The sequence below is a fragment of the Topomyia yanbarensis genome, chromosome 3 (assembly GCF_030247195.1).
Source record: "Topomyia yanbarensis strain Yona2022 chromosome 3, ASM3024719v1, whole genome shotgun sequence".
NCBI classification, from domain to species: Eukaryota; Metazoa; Arthropoda; class Insecta; order Diptera; family Culicidae; genus Topomyia; species Topomyia yanbarensis.
The window spans coordinates 235395450-235419148 of record NC_080672.1 but is presented as its reverse complement, the minus strand read 5'-3'; the positions used below and the strand labels follow the sequence as shown (position 1 = coordinate 235419148).

At 46.0% G+C, this 23699-nt stretch overlaps 1 protein-coding gene across 4 annotated transcripts in view; it reads right to left on the bottom strand.

Annotated features, from left to right (window-relative positions):
- Positions 1-23699, bottom strand: part of LOC131690293 (kinesin light chain-like) — a 676695-nt gene that overhangs the window by 496660 nt on the left and 156336 nt on the right. The gene's annotated exons all lie outside the window — the stretch shown is intronic.

Here is a 23699-nt window from a genome sequence, read left to right as displayed (position 1 = left end):
GATGATCGCTGCATTCTGGAGCGCGATGCAGTTGATTCGCCCTCTGCAGAACCTGATCCGTCATCCAATAACATCGAGATTTACTACCAGAATGTTGGTGGCTTAAATTCATCAACGGACAGCTATTTGCTCGCGACCACGGGCTGCTGTTATGACGTCATCGCCTTAACCGAGACGTGGCTCAACAACCGTACTCTGTCTCACCAGGTGTTTGGTTCAACATTTGATGTCTTCCGCTGTGATCGCAATGCCCTCAACAGCCGCAAGACATCAGGTGGTGGTGTACTCATCGCCGTTCGCCATGGTATAAAAGCCCGAGTGATCAACGATGAGCGGTGGGAGAGCTCCGAGCAAGTGTGGATATCAGTGAAACTTGCCGATCGCAATCTCTTCCTGTGTGTCGTGTATTTTCCACCTGACCGAATTCGTGATTACAGCCTGATCGATGTACATCTTTCCTCCGTTTCTTTCATCACCTCGATCGCTGCCCCATCTGATGATATTGTTATACTGGGCGACTTTAACTTACCTGGCTTGACCTGGTGCCCAGCAAGTAACGGATTTCTACGATTGGATATCGAAAAATCTGTGCTTATCAACAATGCCAGTTGTATCTTGGACAACTACAGTAGCGCAACTCTTCGGCAAATTAATAATATCATCAACGAGAACGGACGTACATTGGACCTCTGCTTTGTAAGTGCCCGGGACTACGCTCCGTACTGCTGCGCCGCTCCGACACCTTTAGTCCAGCATGTGCGCCATCATCCCCCACTACATCTTGTACTCGCTGGTAACCTAGGAGTGAGTTTTGAAGACGTCCCAAGTTCTATCGTCTACGATTTTAAAAACGCTGACTACGACAGCATCGTTAGCACGCTGTTGGATATAAATTGGGACGAAAATCTTAACAATGATGACGCGAACGAAGCAGCGATGACGTTTTCTAATATTCTTAACTACCTAATCGACCGTCATGTGCCAAAACGAACAGTCAGCACAAATCAACACCCTCCCTGGCAATCAACAGTGCTTAGACGATTAAAAACTGCCAAACGAGCCGCATTTAAAAAGTTCTCGAAGCATAAGACACTTGCATTACGAAACCACTACTTTCAACTCAACCACGAATACAAACAGCAAAGCAGACGTGCCTTTTTTAGATATCAGCGAAACGTCGAACGTCAACTGAAATCCAAGCCCAAGTCGTTTTGGAAATATGTGAACGAGCAGCGAAAAGAATCCGGGTTACCATCTTGTATGTCATTAAATGGAGTTTTAGGCACCGACACTAAGGAAATTTGCCAATTGTTCTCCGACAAATTTTCAAGCGTTTTTTCCGACGAGAACCTTTCCCCACAACAAGTCGCTGCCGCTTCAAATCTAACTCCTTCTCTAGGACGAACCATCAACCGAATTTGTGTCGATAATGCTGCCATTCTTGCAGCAAATTCCAAGCTGAAAGCATCTAGTTCCCCGGGTCCAGATGGCGTTCCTTCGATTTTTGTCAAAAAGTGCATCAGCGGGCTTCTTGAACCACTTCGGCGAGTCTTTGTGCTATCACTCAATACTGGAACATTCCCTTCCTGCTGGAAAGCAGCGCACATGTTTCCAGTTCACAAAAAAGGAAACAAATCGAACATTGACAATTATCGAGGAATCTCGTGTTTAAGTGCAGTATCAAAACTATTCGAGCTGGTTGTCTTAGACCCTCTTTTCTTTCACTGCAAACACTACATTGCAGACGATCAACACGGATTTATGCCTAAACGATCGACAACGACTAACCTGCTCTCGTTCACAACATATGCAATGGATGGATTCGCTGACGGATTGCAAACCGATGCTATTTACATGGATCTATCTGCGGCCTTCGACAAAATCAATCATGATATCGCAATAGCGAAGCTGGACAAACTCGGTATTCATGGACAACTTCTGCGCTGGTTTCGTTCCTACCTCGATGGAAGGCAGCTCCAAATCAGCATTAAGGACTGTCTATCTACACCATTCTTCGCTACATCCGGCATCCCACAAGGAAGCCATCTCGGTCCAGTGATATTCCTCCTCTACTTTAATGACGTCAACATCAAATTACAAGGACCCCGCCTTTCTTTTGCCGACGACATGAAAATTTTTCAACAAATACGGGATAAAACCGATGCCGAGCTTCTTCAGAGGGAATTGGACAGCTTTAGTACGTGGTGTGATCTAAACAGAATGGTTTTAAACCCGAGCAAATGCTCAATCGTTACGTTCACGCGGAAACGCCATCCGATTCAGTTTAACTACCATCTCTTCGACTTGAGTATTCCAAGACACTCTAACGTCAAGGATCTCGGAGTCATCATGGATTCGGCACTAACGTTCAAACCACATACATCATCCATTGTGGATAAGGCTTCAAGACAGCTTGGGTTCATCTTCCGAATAGCGAAAAACTTTAAGGACGTATACTGTTTAAAATCTCTCTATTGTGCGCTGGTTCGCTCAACACTGGAATATTGTTCTGCTGTTTGGAACCCTTACTACCAGAACGGTGTCGACAGAATCGAGGCCGTCCAACGCCGGTTCATACGCTTTGCACTCCGACATCTTCCTTGGCAAAACAGATTTCAGCTGCCGAGCTACGAAAACCGTTGTCAGTTAATACAGCTCGATACTCTAAGCATCCGGAGGGACTGCTCTCGAGCCCTGTTCGTCTCGGACTTACTGTCTGCCAGGGTGGATTGCCCTACAATCCTCGGACGCCTCGATCTTCAAGCTCGCGTTCGAGCTCTGCGCAATAACTCTCTTCTGCGAGTCCCATTCAGGAGAACTAACTATGGGCGCCAGGGCGCTGTTACCGGACTCCAGCGTGTGTTTAACAGTGTGGCGACGGCGTTTGACTTCAACCTGACAAGGAATTCGATAAAAACTAAAATTATTCGTATTCTGAAATGTAATTAGTTTAAGTAACCACCATTGGGGCCAAGGGGTCTGTTGGTGACGGTACAACAAATAAACACGAAACATTCAAACACGAAACATTAATAAAATTATTAGATAAGAGGATATAGATTATGTAAAATTAATTCGGCAATGTAATACAATTATTGGTGTTCGTAATTTTTGCCCGTATCTTTGATTGTTTGGTAATTTGTGACAATATGTCCATTTCACGCCAAACTTTAAAGTCGTGATTCGCTGGTTGGACCACAGCCTCTGTCCAACTAACGAATTCGATTCGCTAGTTGGACCGACTGACAAATGTCAAAAACTCTCCAAAGAAAATATTAGTAGTGTGAAAGATTGATGGATAGATTGTCAAAGTAAATTTGACATGAGATTTTGGCATTCAGATGCTTTTTAGTTGGACGATTGTCCAACTAAAAAGCGGCCCAGTTAAAAACTGACCAACCAGCGAATCACGACTGTACTCAAGTCTGTATTACACAATCTGTATATTTGATTTATAATTTACCCTTATTTTGGAATTTAAATCTCATTCAAAGCAAATTTTTATTAGCCTAAAAAATTTGAAAAAACTGTAATCGATAATTAGCAAGTTCAGTAGTGTAATTTCAATGGAGCAAAAATGTAAAACAGCTATCGTTTCTAGAAGTATTTAAACTATGTGTATTGAAGCTATTTGTTGTGGAATGACAGAAAGGACAGCGGGGAATATTTCTGCAGTGTAGGCGAATAACTTTATGGTCAAAACCCTACTAAAAAAGCTCCTCAGTATATCTCGTCAGTTCCATTCACATTTTTGTCGGAAATGCCTTTGCACTCCGGAACATAATTTAAACTACTTTAAGAAAAATACTAAAACAAGATTGTCTAATTCATAAGGCTCAATGAAAAAGTATACCATGAACAGTATTTTTTTCGGCTTGCTGTTTTTCATTGTAGGACTTATTGACTCTCCAAAACAAGAATGTGTGTTACACTGTTTTTGAACATAACCTTTCATTTTTATGAGCATGACATTCATTGCATTCACACATAAATAACGAGCATAACCCTTAACCCATTCATGCCCATGCTGTTTGTGGACAACAACAGCTATAACTTTTGATTGAGGCAAGATTTGCTCACAAAAACAAGTAAAGCTAATAAATATGACTATTGCCTTTTATTTGAGTATTAATAGTTGCAAGGATCAGCTCTAGAACTGAAGTTATTGCAATTAGTCTGATTGGATTCCGATGGAGCAGTGCTGCCAGGAACAGTTTGCGTTGACGACCAAAAATGAATTTTTCATATATCTTCGTTATGTTGCAATTTTATTGAAAACTGATCAAACTTATCAATTTAGATTGTCTTTGGCTAAGTTTTTCACGCAATTGGACTATTGTAAATATTCTAGGAGAATTGTATTGAGCATTGGAAGGTAAAAATTAAGCAGGAAGCACCTATCTTTATGAAAAACGGTTTTTCGTGTTTCTTGATCTCACCGTTTTCTAGGAAAAATAGTTTTGAAAACCTACGTGTACTAGAAAAAAAGTTGGGCATGAAGGGGTTAATAATAAAACAAAAATTTAACACGATATTTTTTCGAGAGTTGTCCTATTAGAGCTGTAGAGCTAGGTTCTCGGAAGGGCTCCCCGTCAGAATCACATACTACAATTTGCAGACGAGACAGGCAATGTCGCCCACTAAAACAAACTGAACGTATGGACCTAAGTTATTAGGACAGATAGTAATGGTTTCCGGACGTGACCGATTCATGAGCGCGAGAAAACGGACGTTTGTAGTTTCGCGTTTAGGACAGCGTTTGAAACTTCGTAAGTGCTATTACCGGGGAGATATTAAGTTTGCGCGATCGCGAACGTTGATGTGCATTGCTTCGTATGTTCGTATGTTAACGTGTTTGTCACGTGTGCTCGCTTTCGTGTGGCTTCGCGTGTACAAGACTGTTTTTTGTAACCGTGTGGCCATTCTTATATACGCGTGCGTTCTTGGACGCGGACCTTCATTCTGAGAGTTAGTTTTCGGTTTGCAATTCACATTCTGACAGGGAATAATTTACCCCATATCACTAGAGTCCTCGGTCATGTCGCCATGTAACGTGCTGTCCAGTGGACATGAGAACTTTCTTTTTTTAATTGATCCAATTGAAGGCATGGACCTAGTCTGCTGATATCAAGGATATAAACATCCGGAAGTGACCGATTCGTGATCGTGCGACCGCGGGAGTTTTTAGGTCCACGCTGGAGACCGCGTTTGAAAATTTATAGGAGCTGGGGTATTCACTTTATCACCGGGATGTTATCATGTTTACGAGATCGCGGGTGTAGGTGCAGTGGATGATCGCGAAGGGCTCAAGCATTTGTATATTAACATGTTTGTCACGTGTATGTGACTTCGCGTGCATAAATTCGATTTTATAATGATGTAGTGTGTATTATTGTTTGATCGCGCGCGAACCGTGAGTCTGATGCTTTCCCCATATCACTATAGCTCCAGGTCATGTCACCATGGAACGTGTTGTTTAGTGAATATGAGCGTCACTTTTTTGATTGGATCAACTGAAAACATTAGTCCAGACTGCTAGGACCGAGGTAAGACTTCCGGACGTGACCGTTTCATGATCGCGCGAGTGGTGGGTTAATGTTTGAGACCGCGTTTGGATGTTTAAAGATGCTACGTTTACTTAACTACCGGAGTTTTTTCATGCAGGCGAAATCGCGGACATAAGCATGTGTGGATGCGAAGGCCCCGAGCGTTTGTACCTATATGAAAATAGATAGCGTATAGTAGATTAATACTAGTAAAAGGAATCATAACATGCCGAATAAAGAATAAAAGCTGTAAAGAGCTTGATTTGAAGTATATAAATTGACCGATACTATTTTGGTATACATCAATAATATCAAAGCAAACTAATAGATGTACAAAAGAACCAGACTAACGAAGTAGAATAGAAATACTCATGTAACATGCAATCAAACTCGTCTAAATGCAGCAAATGGTGTATATTTACCATTTACGACAATTGCATGCTGTTAGACTTTCATTATGCTATGCTGACTGGGAATGGATGACTCATGTACGTCGGTAAATTCATTGTACCCTAATTTATCCAATCCGACCTTCCCGAATAAATAGAACCAAATGTACAAATTGATTACCAGAAGTATTAGCCACTATCCTATCATATACGCCAGTTCTGCATCCATTCCCTGATCCAACTGCCACAAATACGACTAGCACACAACAATAGTACACTAGTACGAAAAACTACGATTATTACAAAACGACAACTAGTAGGTTTCTACTTAAGCTTTTATTAAATTAATTCAGTTATTAAATTAATTTAATTAGTATATGCACGATGGCAAATTTGACCGATAAATGAACACACAATGACTCCCACTGTGAGCCCCGTCCACGAATACCGCCATCAAATTGTGGAACAACATTTGCAAACGCGGCACACAGCAAACGTCAATGCACGTCGACCCGCCAGTCGGCCACATCACCGCGTACAGGCCAGTGGTTGAGTGTTTGTATGCGCAGGTGCAGAGTATGAAGAAACATAGAACATAAAAAGGCGCATAAGCCCTCTCGGTCTCCTCGATGCACCACTATCGAGACGTAATGCAATAACCATCTTAAAGCACTTGTTCTTTAGCGCTGATGTACGCAATGTGCCTGATGATGTTTGCAATACCGTCAAACCTCTCAACCTCGCGGAGGGAATAAAACAATAAGTTAACACGATATTGTAAAAAATGGCGTTCAGTAGCCCCCCTGTGGAGGCGACTTTACGCCAATTTTTATATATCTGTTTCAAACAATTTCAAATTTAAAGTTGCGTGATCTTCGTAGTATCGTAGTTCTTGAGTGTAATGTACAAAAAGTCTTATTTTTGGCGTAAAGTAACCCGCGATAACGGTAAACGAATATAAAAAACCCGTTTTAATCCACCTAGTGGTGCAATTGGTCCTTTCTTATTTATCCAAACTACGATTCCATGGCTGGTTATGTTTAATATAATGGTGGAAATCTCTATTAAATATTAAGTGCGATTTACAAATACGTACAATCAATCGACAGCTACGAACTTCAGTCGCTATATGTCGACGCTGAAACGTTAAGAAATTTTAAATTAGTTTCTCAACTCAAAATCATTTTAAACCAAATTTTGCACTGGTTTTTCATACCCACTAGGAAAATTTATTTGGAGGCGATCACCGCAGTCACTTAGCTACCTATAGTCACCCAATGCGAAAGAAGTCACCTGGCAGAGCGATTCCAAGAGTCATTTTGAGTGACGACGGTCACCGTCAGATGGAAAAAAGTGACTTCTCACCTAAAACGCTTTTAATCCACCTAACTGTGTGATAAGACATTACTGATTAATCTTAGAACTCCCTCTTCGGATATTATACGCTCAAATTATCATGAGACAAAGCCAAATCAAATCAAAGGTAAAGCAAAAAAAACCCTTTACCATAGGCGGATAATCGACTTATTGCTAATAGTTCTTCATTCAATGCATGAAGATGTTTGCAATACCGTCAAACCCGTCAACCTAGGAGAGGGTAAATTCCATTGGAAAAGCATGGTATACTAATAAAATTATTAGATAAGAGGATATAGATTATGTAAAATTAATTCGGCAATGTAATACAATTATTGATGTTCGTAATTTTTGCCCGTATCTTTGAATGTTTGGTAATTTGTGACAATATGTCCATTTCACGCCAAACTTTAAAGTTGTGATTCGCTGGTTGGGCCACAGCCTCTGTCCAACTAACGAATTCGATTCGCTAGTTGGACCGACTGACAAATGTCAAAAACTCTTCAAAGAAGATGTTGGTAGTGTGAAAGATTGATGGATAGATTGTCAAATTAAATTTGCCATGAGATTTTGGCATTCAGATGCTTTTTAGTTGGACGATGTCTATATTACACAATCTGTATATTTGATTTATAATTTACCCTTATTTTGGAATTTAAATCTCATTCAAAGCAAATTTTCATTAGCTTATAAATTTTGACAGTTTTGAAAAAACTGTGATCGATAATTAGCAAGTTCAGCAGTGTAATTTCAATGGAGCAAAAATGTAAAACAGCTATCGTTTCTAGAAGTATTTAAACTATGTGTATTGAAGCAATTTGTTGTGGAATGACAGAAAGGACAGCGGGGAGTATTTCTGCAGTGTAGGCGAATAACTTTATGGTCAAAACCCTACTAAAAAAGCTCCGCAGTATATCTCGTCAGTTCCATTCACATTTTTGTCGGAAATGCCTTTGCACTCCGGAACATAATTAAAACTACTTTTAGAAAAATACTAAAACAAGATTGTCTAATTCATGAGGCTCAATGAAAAAGTATACCATGAACAGTATTTTTTCCGGCTTGCTGTTTTTCAATGTAGGACTTATTGACTCTCCAAAACAAGAATGTGTGTTACACTGTTTTTGAACATAACCTTTTATTTTTATGAGCATGACATTCATTGCATTCACACATAAATAATGAGCATAATCCTTAACCCATTCATGCCCATGTTATTTGTGGACAACAACAGCTATAACTTTTGATTGGGGCAAGATTTGCTCACAAAAACAAGTAAAGCTAATAAATATGACTATTGCCTTTCATTTGAGTATTAATAGTTCCAAGGATCAGCTCTAGAACTGAAGCTATTGTAATTAGTCTGATTGGATTCCGATGGAGCAGTGCTGCCAGGAACAGTTTACGTTGACGACCAAAAATGAATTTTTCATATATCTTCGTTATGTTGCAATTTTATTGAAAACTGATCAAACTTATCAATTTATGGCTAAGTTTTCCACGCAATTGGACTATTGTAAATATTCTAGGAGAATTGTATTGAGCATTGGAAGGTAAAAATTAAACAGGAAGCACCTATCTTTATGAAAAAAAGGTTTCTCGTGTTTCTTGATCTCACGTTTTCTAGGAAAAATAGTTTTGAAAACCTACGTGTACTAGAAAAAAAAGTTGGGCATGAAGGGGTTAATAATAAAACAAGAATTTAACACGATATTTTTTTCGAGAGTTGTCCTATTGGAGCTGTAGAGCTAGGTTCTCGGAAGGGCTCCCCGCCAGAATCACATACTACAATTTGCAGACGAGACAGGCAATGTCGCCCACTAAAATACTGATTTAGGCCAATTGTAGCGGGCCGTGATTCTGAATGTGATATTCATTGCACGGTTCAGGTATGTGCGGGCGTAGGGACTCGCGATCGCGTGTATCATCGCGAAGAGCTCGAGCATTCGTACGTTAACGAGTTCGATCGCGTGTGCGTTTGTATGTCACGTGTGCTAACATGTAACTTCGCGTGTACAAATTCTACTTTATAGATGTGTGCCTTTCACATATTCGCGTGTGTTCTTGGATAATCGCGCGCGGACCGTGTATCTAATACTTTATTTTTGGTGTACGGCTAAAATGCTAAAGGAGAGTGAGATCTTCCATATCACTAGAGTTCCCGGTGATGTCGCCATGGAACGTATTGTCTAGTGGATATGAGCTTTATTTTTTGATTGGTCCTACTGAATGTATGGACCTAAGTTATTAGGACAGATAGTAATGGTTTCCGGACGTGACCGATTCATGAGCGCGCGAAAACGGACGTTCGTAGGTTCGCGTTTGGGACAGCGTAAGTGCTAAAACGTTCTCCTTATTACCGGGGAGATATTAAGTTTGCGCGATCGCGAACGTTGATGTGCATTGCTAATCGCGAAGGGCTTAAGCGTTCGTATGCTAACGTGTTTGTAACGTGTGCTCGCTTTCGTGTGGCTTCGCGTGTACAAGACTGTTTTTTGTAACCGTGTGGCCATTCTTATATACGCGTGCGTTCTGGGACGCGGACCTTCATTCTGAGAGTTAGTTTTCGGTTTGCAATTCACATTCTGACAGGGAATAAGTTACGCCATATCACTAGAGTCCTCGGTCATGTCGCCATGTAACGTGCTGTCCAGTGGACATGAGAACTTTCTTTTTTTAATTGATCCAATTGAAGGCATGGACCTAGTCTGCTGATATCAAGGATATAAACATCCGGAAGTGACCGATTCGTGATCGTGCGACCGCGGGAGTTTTTAGGTCCACGCTGGAGACCGCGTTTGAAAATTTATAGGAGCTGGGGCATTCACTTTATCACCGGGATGTTATCATGTTTACGAGATCGCGGGTGTAGGTGCAGTGGATGATCGCGAAGGGCTCGAGCATTTGTATATTAACATGTTTGTCACGTGTATGTGACTTCGCGTGCATAAATTCGATTTTATAATGATGTAGTGTGTATTCTTGCTTGATCGCGCGCGAACCGTGAGTCTGATGCTTTCCCCATATCACTATAGCTCCAGGTCATGTCACCATGGAACGTGTTGTTTAGTGAATATGAGCGTCACTTTTTTGATTGGATCAACTGAAAACATTAGTCCAGACTGCTAGGACCGAGGTAAGACTTCCGGACGTGACCGTTTCATGATCGCGCGAGTGGTGGGTTAATGTTTGAGACCGCGTTTGGAAGTTTGAAGATGCTACGTTTACTTAACTACCGGAGTTTTTTCATGCAGGCGAAATCGCGGACATAAGCATGTGTGGATGCGAAGGCCCCGAGCGTTTGTACCTATATGAAAATAGATAGCGTATAGTAGATTAATACTAATAAAAGGAATCATAACATGCCGAATAAAGAATAAAAGCTGTAAAGAGCTTGATTTGAAGTATATAAATTGACCGATACTATTTTGGTATACATCAATAATATCAAAGCAAACTAATAGATGTACAAAAGAACCAGACTAACGAAGTAGAATAGAAATACTCATGTAACATGCAATCAAACTCGTCTAAATGCAGAAAATGGTGTATATTTACCATTTACGACAATTGCATGCTGTTAGACTTTCATTATGCTATGCTGACCGGGAATGGATGACTCATGTACGTCGGTAAATTCATTGTACCCTAATTTCTCCAATCCGACCTTCCCGAATAAATAGAACCAAATGTACAAATTGATCACCAGAAGTATTAGCCACTATCCTATCATATACGCCAGTTCTGCATCCATTCCCTGATCCAACTGCCACAAATACGACTAGCACATAACAATAGTACACTAGTACGAAAAACTACGATTATTACAAAACGACAACTAGTAGGTTTCTACTTAAGCTTTTATTAAATTAATTCAATTATTAAATTAATTTAATTAGTATATGCACGATGGCAAATTTGACCGATAAATGAACACACAATGACTCCCACTGTGAGCCCCGTCCACGAATACCGTCATCAAATTGTGGAACATTTGCAAACGCGGCACACCGCAAAAGTCAATGCACGTCGACCCGCCAGTCGGCCACATCACCGCGTACAGGCCAGTGGTTGAGTGTTTGTATGTGCAGGTGCAGAGTATGAAGAAACATAGAACATAAAAAGGCGCATAAGCCCTCTCGGTCTCCTCGATGCACCACTATCGAGACGTAATGCAATAACCATCTTAAAGCAGTTGTTCTTTAGCGCTGATATACGCAATGTGCCTGATGATGTTTGCAATACCGTCAAACCTCTCAACCTTGGGGAGGGAATAAAACAATAAGTTAACACGATATTGGAAAAAATGGCGTTCAGTAGCCCCCCTGTGGAGGCGACTTTACGCCAATTTTTATATATCATGTTCAAACAATTTCAAATTTAAAGTTGCGTGATCTTCGTAGTATCGTAGTTCTTGAGTGTAATGTACAAAAAGTCTTATTTTTGGCGTAAAGTAACCCGTGATAACGGCAAACGAATATAAAAAACCCGTTTTAATCCATCTAGTGGTGCAATTGGTCCTTTCTTATTTATCCAAACTACGATTCCATGGCTGGTTATGTTTAATATAATGGTGGAAATCTCTATTAAATATTCAGTGCGATTTACACATACGTACAATGAATCGACAGCTACGAACTTCAGTCGCTATATGTCGACGCTGAAACGTTAAGAAATTTTAAATTAGTTTCTCAACTCAAAATCATTTTAAATCACTGGTTTTTCAAACCCACTAGGAAAATTTATTCTAGAGGAATTAGAAAATTTTATTCGCGTAGAGGGGTACTTGATGAGGGAAGGGCGGTTTAGGGAAGGGTGGTGAGTGATGTGGGGCGGGAGGCCCCCCCGTATCCACTAACTACAACCCTGTTAAAATACGGAAAACCTACGTCAAAAAAATTGGCAGGGATTAAGATGACGATGTTGAGAGTGATTGCATAACCTTTCTATAGGAAAAAGGCAAAAATGTAAATTTGCTGTGTGTCCGTACACTACGGGCCAGGCTTTTGAAGCTGTTTTAATCTTACTAAAAAAATATGATGTTTGCAATACCGTCAAACCCCTCAACCTTGGGGAGGGAATAAAACAAGAAGTTAACACGATATTGAAAAAATGGCGTTCAGTAGCCCCCCTGTGGAGGCGACTTTGCGCCAATTTTTATATATCATGTTCAAACAATTTCAAATTTAAAGTTGCGTGATCGTAGTTCTTGAGTGTAATGTACAAAAAGTCTTATTTTTGGCGTAAAGTAACCCGCGATAACGGTAAACGAATATTAAAAAACCCGCTTTAATCCACCTAGTGGTGCAATTGGTCCTTTCTTATTTATCCAAACTACGATTCCATGGCTGGTTATGTTTAATATAATGGTGGAAATCTCTTTTAAATATTCAGTGCGATTTACACATACGTACAATGAATCGACAGCTACGAACTTCAGTCGCTATATGTCGACGCTGAAACGTTAAGAAATTTTAAATTAGTTTCTCAACTCAAAATCATTTTAAACCAAATTTTGCACTGGTTTTTCATACCCACTAGGAAAATTTATTCTAGAGGAATTAGAAAATTTTATTCGCGTAGAGGGGTACTTGATGAGGGAAGGGCGGTTTAGGGAAGGGTTGTGAGTGATGTGGGGCGGGAGGGCCCCCCCGTATCCCCTAACTACGACCCTGTTAAATACGGAAAACCTATGTTAGTCAAAAAAAATTGGCCGGGATTAAGTTGACGATGTTGAGAGTGATTGCATAACCTTTCTATAGGAGAAAGGCAAAAATGTAAATTTGCTGTGTGTCCGTACACTACGGGCCAGGCTTTTGAAGCTTTTTTAATCTTACTAAAAAAATACATACACATATATACGCACACACACAGACATTTGCCGAATTCGACGTACTGAGTCGAATGGTATATGACAGATGGCCCTTCGGGCCGGGATTGTGTTGAGGATGTTCAGAGTGATTGCATAACCTTTCTATAGGAGAAAGGCAAAAATGTGAATTTGCTGTGTGTCCGTACTCTTAAATCCGTAACTCCGGAACCGGAACTCGGAATTTAATGAAATTCAATAGTAGCCTATGGGAACGTTGTACTTTTCATTTGAGACTAAGTTTGATGAAATCGGTTCAGCCATCTCCAAGTAACCGATGTGTATATCTTCGGTCACATACATACATACATACATACATACATACATACATACATACATACATACATACATACATACATACATACATACATACATACATACATACATACATACATACATACATACATACATACATACATACATACATACATACATACATACATACATACATACATACATACATACATACATACATACATACATACATACATACATACATGCCGCTTCTGCTAAGATCCTAAGATTCCAATAATCTAAGATCTGGGCAATAAAAGCACTCTAGCCCAACCGGAGTGCCAACCGGCACATCAGGATCGACGCCAGTAACATCTTGATTATGGTATACTGGCCATGGCGAACGGCAACGGACAGGACACGGATGACGAAAAGGATGGCGACTTAGGGCTGACAGGCGTGCTGTTCTACTCCCTGAGTAAGGAAGGATGACACCGACTTGAAATGGCGAGTGGGCTAACAGCATGGCTGCCTCCGTTCCAACAAAACCCTGGCAGGTCTCCGGGTACGTTCGAAACTCGCCATCATTTGGTTGGTGGTACTAGGTTCGGTTGAAGCATTCCCGATTTACGCCGATCCGGCTCTGAACACTACTCCCCATGAGAGATGGTGTCAACCCTTGCATGACCTCACTGCTGCTTTTCGGCAGCATAGATAATCATGGGATCGCGAGAGGCGACTATGTGCAGCGAGTGGAGATAGCGGCCCGGAGTTGGGACCCAATAAAATAAAATGGAGAAACAACAAGCAACCGATATAAATGGAGCAGGCACGGCAAATCCGTTTGCCAGAGGTGGGTTGGTGAGGTCACCACCACCAATAGTAGCTGAAGTCACCCAGCAAGAGCAGGAGGAGGGGAAGCCGAAGCAACAGCAACAGCAGCAACAAAAACAGCCGGAGTAGAGCGGAAGGAGCTACACCCCACAAACGCCAAAGGTAGTGGTAGCGAGGCACTTGGTGGAGGAGCTCCACAAGTTCGTGGACATGAAAAACAATGTCCACAAAGCCATTAAGGAGATGGTCATCAAAATCCGGAAGGCGCTACTGTCTGCCGTGAAAGAGTACGATACGGCAACGCAGAGGGCAGATTCAGCTGAGCGAGTATCCGCGTCGGCTAAGGCCACTGTCCTCCTAGCCCCTCCGAAACAGGGTAAGGAGAGGCAGATTGGAGTGGAGAACACGCCAGTTCCCATAACTCCAAAGAGGACAAGATCCTCACCAGGAGAAGAAAGACCAGGCGGGTCAAAGAGGCAGACGCTCGAGGATGCTGTTGCTGCCGAAGAAAAGGACGCCACCTTACAGGGTGAAAGCTGGAGCACCGTTGTAGGTCGGAAGGAGAAACGCGGGAAACAGCAAAAAAAGAAGGAGGAGCGAAAAGGGGAGCAGAAGAGGAAATCAGAACCCTCGGCTCGTCAGAAGGCGCCTAAGGGAGAAGCCGTGCTCGTCAAAGCAAATGACGAGACTACGTACGCAGCACTGCTCAAAAAGGTCAGAGAGGACCCGGAGCTGAAAGATTTGGGGAAAAACGTGTTAAGAGTCAGGCGTACCCAAAAAAATGAGATGCTCCTCGAGCTTAAGAAGAATACTACGAATAGTAGCTCTGCCTTGCAGGAGACTATAACTAAATCAATGGGGGGAAAGGCAGAAGTTAAAGCCTTAAGCCCGGAGATGGTAATCGTGTGCAAAGACCTCGACGAAATAACGACGGAAGACGAGCTGAGAGGTGCTATGAAGCAGCAGTGCAAACTGGGCGAGGTGCACATGACGATCCGGTTAAGGAAGGGATACGGAGGAACGCAGATAGCGATGATACGTTTACCGGTAACCGCTGCAGACAAGGCACTGGAGGTAGGTAAGGTTACAGTTGGATGGTCGAGATGCCTACTGAGAGCCGCCCCACGAGTAAACAAACAAGCAGAGAAATGCTTCAAATGTTTAGGCTTTGGACATTTAGCAGGGGCTTGCAAAGGCCCGGACAGATCCGGGATGTGCTGGAAATGCGGAGAGACGGGCCATCTTGCGAGAGACTGCACGCAGATGCCGAAGTGCTTGCTTTGCACCCCAGCGGAAGGAAACGACCATCAGACGGGTGGCTTTAAATGCCCAGCGTACAAGAAGGCGACTGCAGGCCAACGGTGATGGAGATGACCCAGATAAACCTGAATCACTGTGATACCGCACTTGAAGAAGTGGAGGTGTCGGTGACGGAGACAATAGACGCGATCGAGAGCTGGATGAACGGGGTCAAGCTGCAAATAGCTCACCACAAGACGGAGGTGTTGTTGGTCAGTAACTGCAGATCGGTCCAACGGATGCAGATCGACGTCGGAGGGCACGTGATTGCATCGAAACGTGCATTGAAGCAATTGGGAGTTATAATCGACGACCGGTTGAGCTTCAACAACCACGTTGATTACGCCTGTGAAAAGTCGGCGAAGGCAACGAACGCAATAGCGAGAATCATGCCAAACGTCGGCGGTCCGAGAAGCAGCACGAGACGTCTGCTATCTACTGTTTCGTCATCGATACTCCGATATGGGGTTCCTGCCTGGAGTGCTGCGCTGAAAACCAAGCGGAACCGTGAAAAGCTAAACAGGACATTCCGACTGATGGCCGTACGAGTCGCGAGTGCCTACAGAACAATATCGTCGGAGGCAGTATGCGTTATCGCCGGGATGATCCCCATCTGCATTACCCTGGCGGAGAACGTGGAATGCTATCAGCGGAGAAATGCACGTAACGCTAGGAGACAGGTTCGAGCGGACTCGTTGGCTAAATGGCAACAGGAGTGGGACAACGCGGAGAAAGGAAGGTGGACCCACCGACTCATCCCAAATGTATCGGCCTGGGTACATAGGAAGCATGGAGAGGTGAACTTCCATTTGACGCAGTTTTTGTCCGGGCACGGATGCTTCCGGAAGTACTTGCATCGGTTTGGACATGCTTCGTCACCCCTTTGCCCGGGTTGTGCGACCGTGCAGGAGACACCGGAACACGCGGTCTTCGAATGCCCTAGATTCGAAGAAATTCGTAGGGGTATACCTGGTATGACAGCGGACAATATCGTCGAAGAGATGTGCCGTGACGAACATACCTGGGACGCTGTCAACAGAGTGGTCTCGAGCATACTCTCCGAGTTGCAGAGGAAGTGGCGTAGAGACCAACAAGAAACCGCAAATCGGTTTCGAGAGAAATTCCGCCGCCGGGGAACTCTCCAACTGTGTAGACTAGGTCCACCGCCGGGGACCAGTTGAGTAGTGCGTGATGTAGCACCGAGTTGGGTCGTCGGGGCGCCTGGGAACCGGACGTCAAGCTTCACCGGAATCGCTGAACCGACCTCGACATCCTTCCGGGTAGCTCGTGAGTAGGCTATATCCACCGCCGGGGATTGGACCGAGTAGACCGCGTCGCAGAGCTAGCAGTGAGTCGCTGGGGCGCTGGTGAACCGGAAGTTACGCTCCAACCGGAATTGCCGGATAGACCTCAGCACCTACTGTATGGCCCGTTGAGTAGGCTAGATCCACCGCCGGGGACTAGATCGAGTAGATCGGGCGAAACGGAACGAGAGGAAGCCAAAGAGCTCATGAAATTGTGGTGCTAAAACAAAAGAAGAATCGGTACCGGGGGAGCCTCCTTCGCCGGGGAACTCTCCGTCGGCGTAAGCTAGATCCACCGCCGGGGACTAGACTGAGTAGACCGCGACGAAATACCACCAGTCGCAGGTCGTCGGGGCATCAGCGAACCGGACGCTCTGCTCCACCGGAATCGCCGAACTGACCTCGACATCTGGTTGGTTGGTTCGGTTTCGGGAGAACTTCTCTCGCCGGGGAATTCTCCGTCGGAGTAGGCTAGGTCCATCGTCGGGGACTAGACCGAGTAGTTCGCGAACAAGTCTGGTGCTCAAAGAGTAAACGGCGTTGAATGGTGCGAGAAGGGAGTTGCGGTGCTAACCGGCACAAGCGAGCCGCAGGGCTCGGTGAAATAGACAGTCAGAAGTTTGCCGCTCAGACTGTACTCGTAGGGGAGGAGTACTAAGCCTCGACTCACAGCCAGCTTCCCAACTGCCATGCAGAGCTTGCCAGTCTGTGTGGATGGTAGAGAATTGGTGGTGTGTACAGGAGTGGGGCTGTCACCCTACGGAAGAAACGAACTAGTAAGCAGTTGAATTAGAGTGTGTGCTATGCACATAAAAACCCCTCCCCGAAGTAATGCCGTAAGGTAGTGCCGGGGAGGAATCAGGTTCCGGGCAAGAGCAGTGGTTTTTAGCGGGTCGGGTGATGGCAGCCCAAACCCGTTCCCTGACAATGGGGTTTTTGTAAATTTTTCCTCACTCAAAAAAAAAAAAAAAGGACATACATACATACATACATACATACATACATCCATACATACATACATACATACATACATACATCCATACATACATACATACATACATACATACATACATACATACATACATACATACATACATACATACATACATACATACACATACATACATACACATACATACATACGCACACACACAGACATTTGCCGAATTCGACGTAGTGAGTCGAATGGTATATGACAGACGGCCCTCCTACAGGTCCAAAGCCCTGGTAAAGGAGGATGCTTGTGATGATCTGGGCCGCGGTCACCACGTAAAGCAAGATAGGTTATAACCCCAATTCCAAGGCGTGAAGCGACCTGTGCCGAGGGATAAGTGATCGAGGGGGTGAAAAAGATGCTCGATCGTTAACGGAGCCTGTGGGGTACCTGGGCAACCCCCACAGCAAGCGTCCCTTACCACGCTAATGCGGAGCTCTGGCGTGGCGGACATATATTTCTCGCGCTACTCGTGGGACTTTACATGAAGATAAATAAAAATAAAAACAAACAGACGGAGGTGCCAAACTCCTTCGCTAGAGGTGGTTTGGCGAGGTCTCCCCCCCGTGGGGAGAGTAGTGGAGCGATGAGTGCTGCATCCGAAAGCACCAGTGACCCCCCAGCAGCGGTAGGTAATAACCCTACCAATGCATCGGAGGGGCCAATAGCTGCGATGCGCAAAGTAGCGAAGCAACTCGATTCTATAATCGACTTCGCTAGCGCAAAGCAGAACATAGCCAAGGAGTTGAAGTTGAGCCTCCTGGAGCTCCGGAAAGCTGTTCGTGTCGCAAGACAGGAACAGCAGGCCTATGTTGAGAGGGTGGAATGTCGGGAGAGGCCCGACAGAGAAACCCAGACAGTGGCCTCCAATAGGGAGGAAAGAGAGAAGGTCGATAGAGGTTCACAGACAGTGGCCTTTACCTTCTACGGAGCAGCCACGTCGATCGGAGCGGCGACCGAGTTCCCCTCGAAGGGAAAAGGAAAGGGCAATCGCAAGACGGCATCGAATGCGAAGCGCCCTAGGAAGTCGCCAGGCAAGGGTGCCAAAACCGACACCACTCGGCGTGCAACCGTCAAGGTCAAACGCCGCCTGGGTGAGGTAAGCGAGGGCGAGAGTGACCTCGCTGTGGAGAGCGATGGTACCAGCAACCCGGCACGACCGGGGCAGGGGGGCTCAAACCCCTGGACGCTGGTCACCAAAAAAAGCCGGCACCGAAACCGGAGGTACCGCGGCCTGCGAGGAAGGCCAAGGACAGAGGCGAAGCCTTGCGGTTAAAAACCGACAAGGACAAATACGCCGATGTCCTTAAATCGATGAAGGCGGCCGAAAGCCTCTCGGCCCTTGGGCAGGATGTGCGTAGCGTAAGACGCACCAACACGGGAGAGATGCTCCTGGTGCTGAAGCGAGGCGCACAATCAAGTGCAGTATACAAGGCCTTGGCCCAAGAGGTCCTTGGTGAGGGCGCCCAAATCAGGTCGCTAGGTGCGGAAACAACTCTCCAGTGCAAGCACTTGGACAAGTTCACGACCGCAGAAGACGTCGTCGCAGCCGTCAAGGAGCAATGCGACGTCACAATCGAGCGGGCCTCTGTGCGATTGAGAGACGGACCCTCTGGCACCCAAGTAGCCTACCTCAGGCTACTGAAGGCGGATGCCAAAAAGGTAACCGAGAAAGGGAAGCTGAAGATCGGCTGGTCGGTATGCCCTATTAGCATACCCCAGCCACCTTCAGTGGATAGGTGCTATCGGTGCCTTGAATCCGGCCACAAAGCGTACGAATGCAAAGGCATAGATAGGAGCAAGCTATGTCGTCGCTGCGGCGAGGAGGGACATAAAGAGCGGGGGTGCACTAAGGCATATAAGTGCCTTATCTGCACCGCTAAGAAGCAAGCCCATAAACATGCTATGGGCGGACCTTCGTGTCCCTTCGGTGAGGTAAATAAGAAGAAGCCGTGAACGTCACACAGCTAAATCTTAACCATTGTGCAGCAGCCCAACAGCTGCTGTGGCAGTCGGTCTCGGAGTCGAGGACAGATGTCGCCCTCTTATCAGACCCGTACAGCATCCCTGCCGGCAACGGCAATTGGGTGTCGGACGGGTCTGGAATGGTTGCAATCTGTACAACGGGACGGTTCCCGGTTCAAGAGGTAATACACCCCTCCGCCGAGGGTGTGGCGATTGCCAAGATCAATGGTGTGTTCTATTGCAGCTGCTACGCCCCACCAAGGTGGCCAATAGAACAGTTCTACCAGATGATCGACAGGCTCTCGTCGGACCTCGTGGGCCGGAAACCGGTAGTAATAGCGGGAGACTAACGCTTGGGCAGTGGAGTGGGGCAGCCGCTGTACAAATAGCAGGGGTCAAGCGCTAATGGAAGCGCTTGCGAAACTCGATACTGTGCTAGCTAATGATGGCTCCGCTAGTACATTCCGTAGAAACGGAGTGGAGGCGTGGATTGATTTGACCTTTGCCAGCCCGAGTCTGGCTCCAGGCATGGAGTGGAGGGTAGACGAAGGCTACACCCATAGCGATCATTTAGCAATCCGCTTTAAGATCAACTATGGTGTGCAGCATCCGAGGGCGGGAGATCCCTGTCAGGTACGCGGGTGGAAGTCCAATCACTTCGACAGCGAAGCTCTCCCCGCGGCCCTGGGACTGGAGGCCAACACCGACAGTCTAAGCGGGGATGCGCTGGTAGCTGTTTTATCACGCGCGTGCGACGCCACTATGCCGAGAAAAACACTGCCAAGAAACGGTAGATGCCCGGTATACTGGTGGAGTGCCGAGATTGCAGTTCGGCACTCCACCAGTATACCGCATCCTACGGTCAGCCTGTCTCAGAGCTAGACGTAGGATGCAAAGAGCTCGCACCGAGGATGCAAGAGAGAACCGCCGTGAAGTCTTTCGAGCTGCGAAATTGGCCCTTAACAAGGCTATTAAGAGCAGCAAGAGAGCGTGTTTCGACAACCTGTGTGAGAGTGCCAATGCGAATCCGTGGGGTGACGCCTATCGGATTGTGATGGCCAAGACCAAAGGGGGCTCCTCACCCCCAGAACGGTCTCCGGACCGGTTGGCAACGATTATCGAAGTACTCTTCCCGTCTCGAGCCACAAGCCCCTGGCCACCTGCACTACGAGACAGTGCGGGCACGGTCGAAATGGTGGCTCCAGTGACGAATGAAGAACTACTCGCAGTGGCTAAATCCCTAGCAATGAACAAAGCTCCAGGGCCGGATGGAGTTCCAAACAACGCTCTCAAGACAGCGATCATAGCGAACCCGAACATGTTCAGGCTAGCTATGCAGAGATGCCTTGGCGAGTGCCGTTTCCCCGATAGATGGAAAAGGCAGAAACTGGTGCTGTTGCCGAAGCCCGGGAAGCCGCCAGGCGACCCATCGGCGTACAGACCAATCTGTCTGATAGACACGACTGGCAAACTGCTTGAGAGGATCATCCTCAACAGGCTCACCCCGTACGCGGAAGGTACGGACGGTCTGTCAAGCAACCAGTTTGGCTTTCGGAAGGGTAAGTCCACAGTGGACGCTCTCAACTCAGTGATAAATACTGCCGAGATAGCGATCCAACGAAAAAGGCGAGGTATTCGATACTGTGCGTTAGTGACACTTGACGTGAAGAACGCATTCAACAGCGCAAGCTGGGATGCCATCGCGCTCTCGTTACACCGGCTTAGCCTACCGGTGGGTCTGTACCGGATCCTGGAAAGTTACTTCCAAAACCGCGTACTGCTATACGAGACCGATGCCGGTCAGAAAAGGGTTCCGATTACCGCCGGAGTCCCGCAGGGCTCGATCCTAGGCCCGGTGCTATGGAACCTCATGTATGACGGGGTTCTGAGACTGAAGTTCCCTCCTGGGGTCAAGATCGTCGGCTTTGCCGACGACGTAACCTTGGAGGTCTACGGGGAGTCAATTCCTGAGGTAGAACTAACCGCAGAACACGCGATTAGCACGGTGGAGGAATGGATGAGCGCGAGAGGCCTGGAGCTCGCTCATCATAAGACGGAGGTAGTTATCGTCAACAACCGCAAGTCGGCACAACATGCAGTTATCCATGTGGGAGAAGTCGCGATCACTTCACAGCGAAGTCTGAAGTCTCTCGGAGTCATTATAGACGACAAGCTGACCTTCGGCAGCCATGTCGACTATACGTGCAAGAGAGCGTCGACTGCTGTTGCGGCACTATCGAGAATGATGTCCAACAGCTCAAAGGTGTGCGCCAGTAGACGTAGGTTACTGGCAGGCGTTGCCGTATCTATCCTCAGGTACGGCGGCCCGTCATGGTCAAGAGCACTGAGGGTAACCAGTTACCTACAGAAACTGGAGAGCACCTACCGCGTGATGTGCCTCAGAGTGATATCTGCCTACCGCACGGTATCACACGATGCATCCTGCGTGATAGCGAGCATGATGCCAGTCGGGCTGGTCATTCGGGAAGATGAGCAGTGCTTTGAGCTACGTGGAAATAGGGGAGCCCGAGAGCGCACCAGGGTGACCTCGGTCGCCAGATGGCAGCGTGAGTGGGACAACTCCTCGAAAGGTAGGTGGACCCACCGGCTGATACCTAGCATATCGAGCTGGGTGGGAAGACCCCATGGGGAAGTTCACTTCCACCTGACACAATTCCTGTGAGGCCATGGCTGTTTCCGTCAGTACCTCCACAGGTTCGGGCACGCGGAGGTCCCAGTCTGCCCGGACTGCCCAGGTGTAGATGAAACTGACGAACACATACTGTTCGTATGTCGTCGGTTCGACGTCGAAAGAAGAGCAATGCTTGACGTCTGTGGCTGGGACACAACCCCGGATACCCTTATTCAGCGGATGTGTCAAACGGTGGAGAAGTGGAATGCAGTCTCGGCTGCTACCATCCAGATTGCCAGTAGGCTACAGGTAATCTGGCGAACCGAGCAACAGACGGCGGGCACGGCTAACTAGTGATTGGTTAGCTGGAGCAAAAAAGGCCAAGCGCAAAAAAGGGAGTGAATGGTCTGTTCATGCCGAGGTAGGTTTGGCGCAGCGAATGGCAACCGCGTAAGGGGTAAACCCAGCCACCCCGAAGCAAGACAGAAGAGTGAGTGTATAGGCGTATAAGTGCCATGCCAAGACGGGAGGGTCGTAGCGTAGTATGTTGGAACTAAGCTATCGATGCCTCATGGCGTGGCAGAGGAGTGAAAGGGTGAGCATCCAAGTCAGTCTCACACTGCATGTTAAGGGTGAGCATAAAAGTCAGCCTCACAGGTTGGTAGAGGCTAGCACAAAAGTCAGCCTAGCAAGGAGTGAAAAAGGTGAGCACACAAGTCAGACTCGCATGGTATGTCAGAAGTGGGGCCTAAGAAAAATGTCCCACATGGGATGCCAGGGGGAGTGACAAAGGTACAATAGAGTGGCACGATTGAGAGTGAATCAGGTGATAGGGTGAGCACCCAAGTCAGCCTCACATGGTATGGGTAGGGCGAGCACAAAAGTAAGCCTAGCAAGGAATGAGTAAGGTGAGCACACAAGTCAGCCTCGCATGGAACGTAAAAGGTGAGCACAAAAGTCAGCCTCATGTGGGAGTGTTTGAGAGTGAATCAAAGTGCGATTGAGAGAGCATCCAAGTAAGCCTCATACAGGATGTATGAACGCATGAGTGAGAGTGAATGAGTACACTTAGTACAGCCATCCCCCCAGAAGTAATACCGAGAGGTAGTTCCTGGGAGGAATGATGGCGGAGCCCAATGGAGTTTAGTCGGTATTAATGGCTGGTCACCATTCGAGTCCGACACGCCCCCAGTGCACCCCGTGCGGTAGATTGGACCCTACCAATAGCACGTGTACTGGGCTAGGACATAAAGGTCTTCTCCATTGTAAAAAAAAAA